This window comes from Notolepis coatsorum (genome assembly GCF_963971535.1).
Source record: "Notolepis coatsorum genome assembly, chromosome: 3".
Taxonomy (NCBI): Eukaryota; Metazoa; Chordata; class Actinopteri; order Aulopiformes; family Paralepididae; genus Notolepis; species Notolepis coatsorum.
In genome coordinates, this window is record NC_140167.1 from 58,761,967 (window position 1) to 58,772,637 (window position 10,671).

General features: G+C 54.6%; 1 pseudogene across 1 annotated transcript; it reads right to left on the minus strand.

Annotated features, from left to right (window-relative positions):
- Positions 1–298: 298 nt before the first annotated feature.
- On the minus strand, positions 299–2,854 carry LOC311225825 (annotated as a pseudogene). The gene is made up of 3 exons: positions 2,703–2,854; positions 603–940; positions 299–514 (listed from the first exon to the last, which is right to left on the minus strand). The product of its transcript is annotated as an uncharacterized misc_RNA (transcript).
- Positions 2,855–10,671: the final 7,817 nt, after the last annotated feature.

Genomic DNA, 10,671 nt, shown 5'->3' on the forward strand with positions numbered 1-10,671 from the left:
ATTAATTATTGATAAATTGTCCTTGTTTTCAGGAGTGTAGCATGATCATGGCCTGCTGCGTCCTGCACAACATCGCCATGAAAAGTGGTGTAACACTAGCCCCCCAGCCACCTCACCAGGATGTGCGTCCAGACCCATTCAATGGCCCGGACAACAGACACGCTGTCCTAGTCCGACAACAATTAATTGCACAAATGTAGGTCAAATATAAAGCCTTTAAACATTAATTTGACTGTCATTATTCTTTGATACAGTTTACAATTTATCTCAAGAACTAAACACATCACTTCAGTAATACTCAAACAAGGGTGCCAGGGTATCTTTCTGCGTCATAAATTTTCGCCATCGTTGTCGCAAGCGCTTCCAGCGCCCCCGCGATTCTCTCCTGGCTGTTGGCGATTCTCAGCCGGCTGTCCAGCACAGCCTGTGTTATTATGTAGCCACGGTGCACTAGGTGCACGTGTGGCAGCGCTGGTGGACGGCTGGGCTGGTTCTGCCTCAAAATCTGTTTCATCTGTGAATAAATTAGTGGGTGATTCATTTGTCGTGGGGGGGGGGGGTCATGCAATGCCAATTGGATATCCAATGTGGGAGACGCTTACCATCCATTTCAGTATCTGGTGCAATCAACAAGGGAGATAGGATGGATGTTGGGGTCGCAGCTGCTGAGAATAGCAAATGGTACCTCTGGTCTGTGTCCATATTCTCAGCAGATGGCACACCGGAAACTTCTGTGGTGCCCATGATGGCCTTGATGTGCTGGTCCACCTCAGACAGCCCTGAGCCTGCTGTTCCTCCTCCAGTGGCCAGCATCTCTCTCCTGTGTTTTGCTATTCTTTTTTTGGCGTCTGATTTCACATCAGCCCATTTCTTTTTCACTTCAGCCATTGTGCGCCCCTCTCCTGACACCACGTTAACCTCACCTGTTATCTCTCCTCTCCTGACACCACGTTAACCTCACCTGTTATCTCTCCTGACACCATGTTAACCTCACCTGTTATCTCTCCTGACACCATGTTAACCCCACCTGTTATCTCTCCTGACACCATGTTAATGTCACCAGACCCCCACGGGAAGTATCCAGGTCTAAGGCTAAGGTGTGCAAATGCACGGATACACTTCCCAAAGGGGTCAGCCGACCTACCACCACGAATTTCCCCAAGACCACAAACAGACACGGGAGAATGCTCCGAGAATCAGTAAGAAAGCTTTTATTGTAGGAAAAATAGATATCTAATACAATGGTTATACTTTACATAAATAATGAATAGTTAGCCTATTTAAAAGACCCACGCCTCCTAGGCCTAGGGTAGTTAAAAGGAGGAAGCGCTCAATGCCCTGTCAACCCACCCCCAGGCTGTAGCTCCCACCCACGCTACCTATCCCCGCCCCTGAGGCACTACACACGTGAATAAAAGGGTTTGCCCTGCACACAGGTCTATGACTATCACACACTAGTCTAGAATCACACCACACCTCAAAACACGGTTCACTGCAAATAGCCTAAAATAGGTATCGATATCACACCATCTCTCGGGGAGCCACGGCAAATGATTATAGGGAACATAGGTTATGTAAATACACACTAAGTGTCACACAGCAACTAAGGGGGCTGGGATAAAATAGTGGGGGCTGCTCACCGCTAGCGGTGGTGACTAGGCCTAGAATACTCCTCTCATATCCTAACCTAGGTTTGGGCAGTGGAAGCGCTGAGTTTACAAACACTACAAAAAAGGGTTTAGTTATGACCGGGGCCCGAAGGTGAGGGCCGGAAGGACGCCCCCCCCCCCTTCCGCTCCCGTAGCCCCTCACGCCTTCGGGCTAAAACCGTTCTGTCCGTACTGGGGTGTTTTAGTATACTCCAAGCACCAGGCGTATAATAATGTCCTCCCGCCTGTAATGGAAGGCAAAGTCAGTAATAGCAAGGTCCCCCCGTTCCCGGGTTCGTCACAATGCACAAATTAGATATTCTCCATATGATACAACAAAGAGAGAGAGGTAGTTCACAGAGGATGGAGTGTTTTACTGGCTTACTGCATGCCGTTCTGATAATCTTCAGCTCCACGCTACTAATAATATTCCTAATTCCAATGCAGTCACTGTTCTTCTATTTCTTCATCTACCACTCGGGAAACAGTTCGCTTGTCAGGCGCGTATTCTGATATCTTGTATCCATTTACTCACGGCGTGCAGTGCTGTGACAATGTCTCTCCTGTCTGAGGCTCCACCCATTCCACAGCGGGGGGGAACACCGCAGTCGGCAATAGGAAAATGTTCCACTGGAGAAAAGCATAAGACAAAAAGAGTCGCGTGTCCTCGTACTCTTGCAGCTCCGCGTCCTCTGGTGTCGTCCTCTCGACTCCCGTTTCGTTCTGCTACTGTCCACCATTGATCCTCCTTTCAACAGCGCCAGTACTTCCGGGCACCGCCCCGCCATGCCAGCCAGCCAATCGACTTCTTGCTCCCTCGAACGACGCTCCCCAGCTGCGTAAGAAAGAGGGCACACATGTGTAGACTGCATGACGTTAAGTAAGCTACCCCCCCCCCTGGTGGTCCTGCACTCGCCTGCTGTAGCTGTCTTCTGCACAAAATCACCATCCTCCCAAGACGGCTCTCCACTCTCCCACCGGGACTTCCTGGACTCCGTCTAGACAAGAAAGCTGGGACAGCATGGTGCAGTACAGTGACGGTGATTCGAATACCCATCATAGGCCGATATACACTTGCCTGTTATATCAGCCAGGTAAGCCTTTAGGTCCTCTTCCAGACCATCCCGGGACACGTCCTCCTTTTGGGATCCCGCAGGTACATCCACACCCCCATACAGACACCCATATACCCCCACCCGCGACATTTCCCCCCCCCCTATTTCGATGGCCGTCCCGGCCATCACAGCTGGACCAAGCGGATGGGGGGCTTGCCCAGGTTGCTGCGCCGGGATCGTCGAGGCGGTCTCGCCTCCAGGGGGACCACTGCAGGCCCGGCTTTGGCCCTTCCATTCCCTTGGCTGCTCCCTCCTTCCTCAGGATCGACAGGTACCTCAACCTCTCCAGGACCTCCTTCCATTCCACTCGACTCCAGGCACCGGGATCGTCGAGGCGGTACCACCTCCAGGGGGACCACTGCAGGCTCTGCTGCCTCTAGCTGTACAGGTAACCTGGGTTCCTCCGCAGGTCTTGGTACAGCGGGGCCAAAGTGAAGCTCTGGGACCGGGAGGATGTAACCGCCCTGGGCGGTCGCCGGGGGCAGCAGGAAGGGGAAGCGGAGACCCTGGGTTTCTAGGGGGGCCCTACCTTCTGCCGGTCCCTCCAGCACTTCATCAGGGTGTAAGGGCACTCCTGCTGGACAGGGGCGGAGATTGTTTCTATGCAGGGGGCGACCAGGCCCTTCCTGGCCCTCCGGCTGAACCAGATACATGGGTTGTTTGGGTCGGGGCTGTCCGATAACCACATGGGGTCTTGGTACCCACCGGGGTGCCAACTTCCCCTGGGCCGCCGACGAAAGTTCCTTATGAAGACCCGCTCCCCCGGCAGCAAGGGTACTGCTTGCGCCCCTCGAGCTTGATCCCACCGCTGTCTCTTGGTCACATTCGCCTATACACGCTCGTAGGCCTCTGTCAGCGTCTGGTGATGGCCGTGAACCCATCCCTCCAGGGTGGCTCTCCGCTGCGGGGGTGAGACATCGTGTATCAAGTCCACTGGTAACCTGGCATGGCGACCAAACACTACAAAATGAGGAGTCATACCGGTACTTGCATGTATGGCATTATTGTAGGCTTGGACTAGGTATGGAAGCTGATGGTGCCAGTTTGGTTGGATGTCTGGGTCGAGGGAGCCCAGCAGAGAGAGCAGCGTCTGATTAAAGCGCTCACAGGCCCCATTGCCCTGAGGGTGGTATGGAGTCGTGCGGCTCTTCACGCACCCATACATGTCACACAACTGCTGCATCAGCCGGGACTCAAATGCAGCCCCCTGATCCGTCAAAAACCGTTCTGGACACCCAAAGGGTTGGATCAGTGTTGTCCATAGCGCCTTGACCGTACTGGATGCCGTCTGATCTTTGGTGGGAACGGCAAAGGCGTAGCGAGAGAACAGGTCAGTCATCACCAGGATGTAGGGATAGACATCGGTCGGCCGCCCCAAGGATAAGTAGTCCAAACCCACCACCTCAAACGGGTAACTACTCCGGATGGAGCTCAGAGGCACCCGTTGTTCTGGTCCGGCCTTGCTTACTGCACATGTGGGGCACTCCTTGGTCCAGAGCTGCACTGCCTTGCCCATGCCTGTCCAGAAGAACCGCCGCCGCAGCAAGGAGAGCACCTTCTCGGCACTAGAATGGCCAGCGGCCTGATGATAGTCTTTCCAGAGATGCTTGGCCCGACTGAGGGGTACAACCAGTTGGTCAGCGGTCAGGAGGTGGAGGTGGAGGTTCAGGCACTCCCATTTGGCCAGCAGACCTCGTAGGCCCGGACACAAGGGATGGCGGCGGTCTGGAGGTGGCGGTGCCCCCTGGGTCAGCCATTGATGGACTTGTCGCAGGTCCGGATCCTTCCGCTGGCTCTGTATCCAGTCCCGTGCCTCCGTGGCTGCCGCCTCCGTGTACGCAGCTTCCTCCGCCTCCCTCTCCGGCGGGTCCCGTCCTTCCACTGCCTGGACCGTCGTGTTCCCCGTCTCTGGCAACCGAGACAATAGATCGGCATTCTGATTGACAGCCCCTGGCCGGTACTTGATTACGTAGGAGTAGTTCGCGAGCTGGGCCGCCCAGCGATGCTCGTGTGCCCCCAGCCGGGCTGTTTCCAGGTGCACCAGCAGATTGTTGTCCGTGAAGATAGTGAACTGGGCCCCCCAGAGGTAATCTTTGAATTTTTCAGTTACTGCCCACTTCAAAGCCAGCAGTTCCAATTTGAAGGAGCTGTAATTCTGGTCGTTGCGCTCCGTCTGGGACAGGCCACGGCTGGCGTAGGCAATGACCCGCTCTTGGCCCCCCTGGACCTGGGACAGGACTGCCCCCAGTCCCTCCAAGCTGGCATCCGTGTAGAGCCTGAACGGCTGGCCGTAATCAGCGAAGGCCAAGATGGGGGCCTCCAACAGGTTCCTCTTCAGCTCTTCAAATGCCTGCTGACAGGGCAGCGCCCAGGTCACTGGCTCAGACAGTCGTCCAGCAGTGCCCTGGAGCAGTCGGGTAAGAGGGGCGGCGATCCGGGCAAAGCCAGGGACGAACCGCCTGTAATACCCCACGAATCCCAAGAATGACTTCACCTGTTTGGCCGTGGTGGGCACAGGCCAGCTGCGGACGGCCTGAGTCTTCTATGGGTCAGTCGCCACCCCTTGGCCGCTGACGATATGTCCTAGGTACCTCACCTCCCGGTGGAACAACCTGCACTTCCCTGGCTGGAGTTTGAGACCATGCTCCTGCAGGCGATGGAACACCATCTCTAGATGATCCAGGTGGCTCTGAAAGTCTGGGGAATAGACGATCACGTCGTCTAGGTATATTAGGAGATGTTCATTCACCTGACCACCCAGGCAACGCTGCATCAATCGTTGGAAGGTGGCGGGGGCATTGCACAGACCAAAGGGCATCCGCTCGAACTGGTACAACCCCAGTGGTGTGGCAAAGGCTGTCTTCTCCTGGTTCTCCGGCGCCACTTCCACTTGCCAATACCCACTGGCCAGATCCAGGGTACTGTACCAGGTCGCCTGGGTCAGATTGGTCAATGACTCCTCTATCCGGGGCAGCGGGTATGCATCATTGTGGGTCACGGCGTTCAGCTTCCGGTAGTCTACGCAGAAGCGCCAGGATCCATCCTTCTTGCGGACCAACACCACTGGGGCCGCCCATGGACTGGAGCTCTCGCATATCACCTTGCTGTCGACCATCCCCTGCAGCAGCGTTCTCAGCTCTGCGTATAGCTTGGGTGGAATCGGACGGTACCTCTCCCGAATCGGTGGTGCGGTTCCAGTGGGGATATTATGTTGAATCACCTTGGTACGTCCGAAGTCCTCCTCGTGTGCAGCGAATACATGGGTCCATCGGCGCAGCAGGGCCGCAAGCTTAGCCTCTTGGTCTCCGGTCAGTCCCTCTCCTCTCAGATCTAGGGCCGGGTGGTCGGCAAGGGGGGGTTCAGCTACTCGACGCACGTCCACTTCTACCACCCCAGGGCCGGTGTCTCTCAGAATCAGCTGGTTGGTCCCATGGATATCCAGCAGGGGGACCAGTGACACTGTGGCCAGGGAGCACCGCTGGGGGATTAGCACAGAGGAGAGGTGGGGGTTACAAATACAGTGGCACCTTACCCCCCCGTACCCAGCTGATGGACCGAGCCACTCGCCAGCCACACTCTCCTACCACCAGGTCAGTGTGGTCTTCCACCAACACCGGGCAGTCCAGGCGACTCATCCGTGGACAAACCTCTGCCCAGACCACGATCTCCGACTCGGGGGGCACCAGGACAGGGGCCTGCCGCCGCAGTCTAGCTGTGCCACTGGCCACATCGGCTGGGGGGGTGCTTTGTATCTGCTGACAAAGGTTAAACACCTTTTCCCACACCCTCCGGGCCGTTGGAGGAACAGTGGATGTGAAAGCTTCCCGCCCCGGGTGTCCCCCCTGAAATATGCCCTCCCAACATTTTGAGATAACGTTCATGCCCAACAACCCATATTCCGTACTAATACAGTCATCGTTTACAATCACCACTCCCCGACCCAGTACCTCAATACCACCGATGGTAAAGTCCAGAACCACGTAGCCCACAAACGGAATCTGTAGTCCATTGGCAGCTCGCAGGGTCAGCCAGGGTAGTCCTCCGGGCCCCTGGAACCCTTCGCCCCCGAAATGGCGCTGAAAGAATGATTTGCCAAACATAGTCACCTGTGAACCCGTGTCCAGCACACAGGGTATCTTCTTGCCCCGAATCAGGACCTCTACCTCTGGACAGCGACCCACCATGGTTGGTCTCTGTAGGGCCTCCATCGTACCTCCTGAACCGGTCACTTGCCCTGTAGTGACCGGGACTGTTGAAAATCCGGGGGAAGTGTAGTCCTACGCGTGCAGTACCTCTCGATATGTCCTGCCTCCCCGCAGTTCCTGCAGATGGGCCGACCCTGCTCATCCCACTGGTAGTCTCGCGGCTCCCGGTTGTCAGGGCGTCAGCGTGGCCTGGCAGAAGGTCTAGCGGAAGGGCCTGGCTGTTCCCACCTCTGTGCTGGCTCGGGTCTAGGTCCAGAACCCCGCATCTGGCTCCGTATTTCCTCTGCGAGGGTGCTCCCCAGCAGTGCTACCTGGTCACGTAGTTCTTTCTGTAGCTCCACCCGTAGCGAGTCTCTCAGCTGTTGTAGGCCGCTCTGGGGTACTGTTTCCACGCCGGGAGGTGGGATAGCTGGGGCAGCTCGGGTCTGGCAAGCCGCCACCACCTCAGTGGAAGCTCGTTATTCCCGCTCAATGGAGCTCGCTTCCTGCCGAACCTCCTCAAAAGTTGTCTCTGGGTTCCGTCTCAGGTGGCGTAGGAGTTCGCGCTTGATAGGGCCTTCCCGTAGGCCTTTAGTAAACTGCGCCCTCAGCCTCTTATTCTCCTCCCCCGCCCCACCTGGGTCACTAACCCTCCATATGTAAAGACACTCTCTAAGGCGCAGGGTGAACTCCTCTATCCCTTCCTTCTCCGCATGTCTACAATTAAAAAAAACCTTCCTGAAGGATATCAGAAGACCTATGGTCCCCGTACTTCAGGGTTAACGCCCTGATTACTTCCTGGGGGGAAGATTTAATAGTGGCTGAGAGGAGCATGGCTTCTCTATGTGCAGGGCCATCAAGGGAGCTAAACAGGAAATCTATTCCCTGTGGGGGGGGTAAAATCTGTGCTCGCAAAAAGGCCTCCACCTGGGTTAGCCATTGACTATATTTAGTGGTCCCCTGTTCTCCACTAAACTTAGGAACCCAATGCGACCCCAAGTACCAGGGCATCATGACATCATCATGGCATCATCCCAGTTTCTCTAACATTCTCATCGACCATGTTTGCTGTGGACTATGGGGAAATCCTACCGACTACGCCAAAATATGTCACCAGACCCCCACGGGAAGTATCCAGGTCTAAGGCTAAGGTGTGCAAATGCACGGATACACTTCCCAAAGGGGTCAGCCGACCTACCACCACGAATTTCCCCAAGACCACAAACAGACACGAGTCAGTAAGAAAGCTTTTATTGTAGGAAAAATAGATATCTAATACAATGGTTATACTTTACATAAATAATTAGTAGTTAGCCTATTTAAAAGACCCACGCCTCCTAGGCCTAGGGTAGTTAAAAGGAGGAAGCGCTCAATGCCCTGTCAACCCACCCCCAGGCTGTTGCTCCCACCCACGCTACCTATCCCCGCCCCTGAGGCACTACACACATGAATAAAAGGGTTTGCCCTGCACACAGGTCTATGACTATCACACACTAGTCTAGAATCACACCACACCTCAAAACACGGTTCACTGCAAATAGCCTAAAATAGGTATCGATATCACACCATCTCTCGGGGAGCCACGGCAAATGATTATAGGGAACATAGGTTATGTAAATACACACTAAGTGTCACACAGCAACTAAGGGGGCTGGGATAAAATAGTGGGGGCTGCTCACCACTAGGGGTGGTGACTAGGCCTAGAATACTCCTCTCATATCCTAACCTAGGTTTGGGCAGTGGAAGCGCTGAGTTTACAAACACTACAAAAAAGGGTTTAGTTATGACCGGGGCCCGAAAGCACACATGAGCACACACACAACACACACACTGTACACGCTCACACACTAGCAGCCACTTTAACATGAGCACACACACACTCATGCTGCACACGCTCAAACTATGGACACTTTACAGAAGGAAAGGTCACTTTAAGAATAGTATAGCTTGAGATTGTATAATATAGCATTGTATAGCAGTGTACATAAAGACCCAGTGCCTCATCCGTAGCTAACAGTGTACTGCACTACCACAGGACCTAGCATGTCCTACCATGCTCTGTAAATAACTCATGTACAGATACCGATATGCCTACTTTGTTTACTTGTTTATTGCCGCTCTTTTGGTTGGACTCTATTATTATTATTATTATTATTATTATTACTTGTATTATGCACATCGTTGCGGGCGAGATCCCCCGCATTTCACTGTATACCTGTATGCCGTGACAAATAAAACGTTAGGTTATGACTATAACCAAGTTCTGTTAGTAGTGGTGACGCTCGGCGTCACTCATGCACTATCCTCGCAGCACTGAATAAAAGACCACAATGTACCTTTATATCCCAATATTTGTCTACACCCCTATCAGCTTACCTATATAAGCAGGGGTGGGGCCACCCCCTCGCCTCCTTCCCAAGCTTTCACCACAAGGCGAGATCAAGGGCTGCAGCGGCGTCGGACGGCGAGCGTCACCACTACTAACAGAACTTGGTTATAGTCATAACCTAACGTTCTGTATCGTAGTGGCTCCGCTCGGCATCACTCATGCACAAGGGAGGCCGAGCGGGAGCCACCGGCCGACAAATACACCCCGCTGAAGGCCCCCCACAACCATCAGAACAGGGAGGGCCGAGCCCCCCCGACCCCCCCTAATGGAGGGCACCCCCCCTATTGGAGGTTTCCCGGGAGGGCGATGGACCCGACCGTGCGAAGTGGCACTCAAGCAATTCAACGCACAGGGTGAGCAGACCGTGGCCTGACCCCACGACTACACACACACACAACCCGCATGCCACCCGGGAACGAACGGAGGGAACAACCTCGTTACTGCCCCCAGAATCACGGGGTCAAGGGCAAACCCAACCCCGTGGCAAGGCCGTAGCAGCGGAGCGCGAAGGAAGGCCCAGACCCACCAAAGGGACTGGACCCCCTGGAACGGGGGCCCGGAGAAGTCCATGATGCCAGCATCAAGACCCCACCAGGTGGGCACTTAGTGACCCCGCCCCCCACATCGCCAGCGTATTCGGACAAAGGCCCCTCAGCCGAGCGGGCCCTGTCCCCCCAATAGTACACCGCCTGGCACACTGACCCTGCAGAACAGGCAGTCAGCATGGCCGTAAGCACACAAAAAAGGTTAACCAACGGAAGCAGGCAGCGCACCGGGGAAAAACCAGGCAACAGGCTGTAACCTGAGCCTGGAGCACTGCGGACGAGACAGGCGCCAAAGGAGTCAGCTGAAAACAGCCGCCCCGGCGGAAGGCGCGTATGCTGGCGTTGTTGCATGACCAAGCCTCCATTTAAAAAAAAAACCACCCAGAGGGGTTGAGGCAGAGAAGGCTGACACAATTGGCAGACGTCATGAACGTGCAGGGGCACCCTCAACCGGGTAACCCGGGAGTTGACACTGCTCCAACACACCAGGGAATCAACCACCTTGGTGTTACCCAATGCAGTGGTTGTTCCTATAACCCCTCAAGAAAAAACTCCAAAACACACCTGCGGGTATACCAGCGTTTCCGTTAGAACATATTCGTGCCGGTCTGGATGTCCTGCAAGATTTCTATCCCCGGACATATTCGAGAAATGGTCAGCCTGGTTTTCCTTTTAACCGGCTGAATGCCACCATCGGCGCCAATGTTAACGTTAATATCGCCTAATCTATGTTTTAATCTGTCTAATCTGCCCATCGCATTATCAAAGACTATTTTCCAGTCGGTGCTG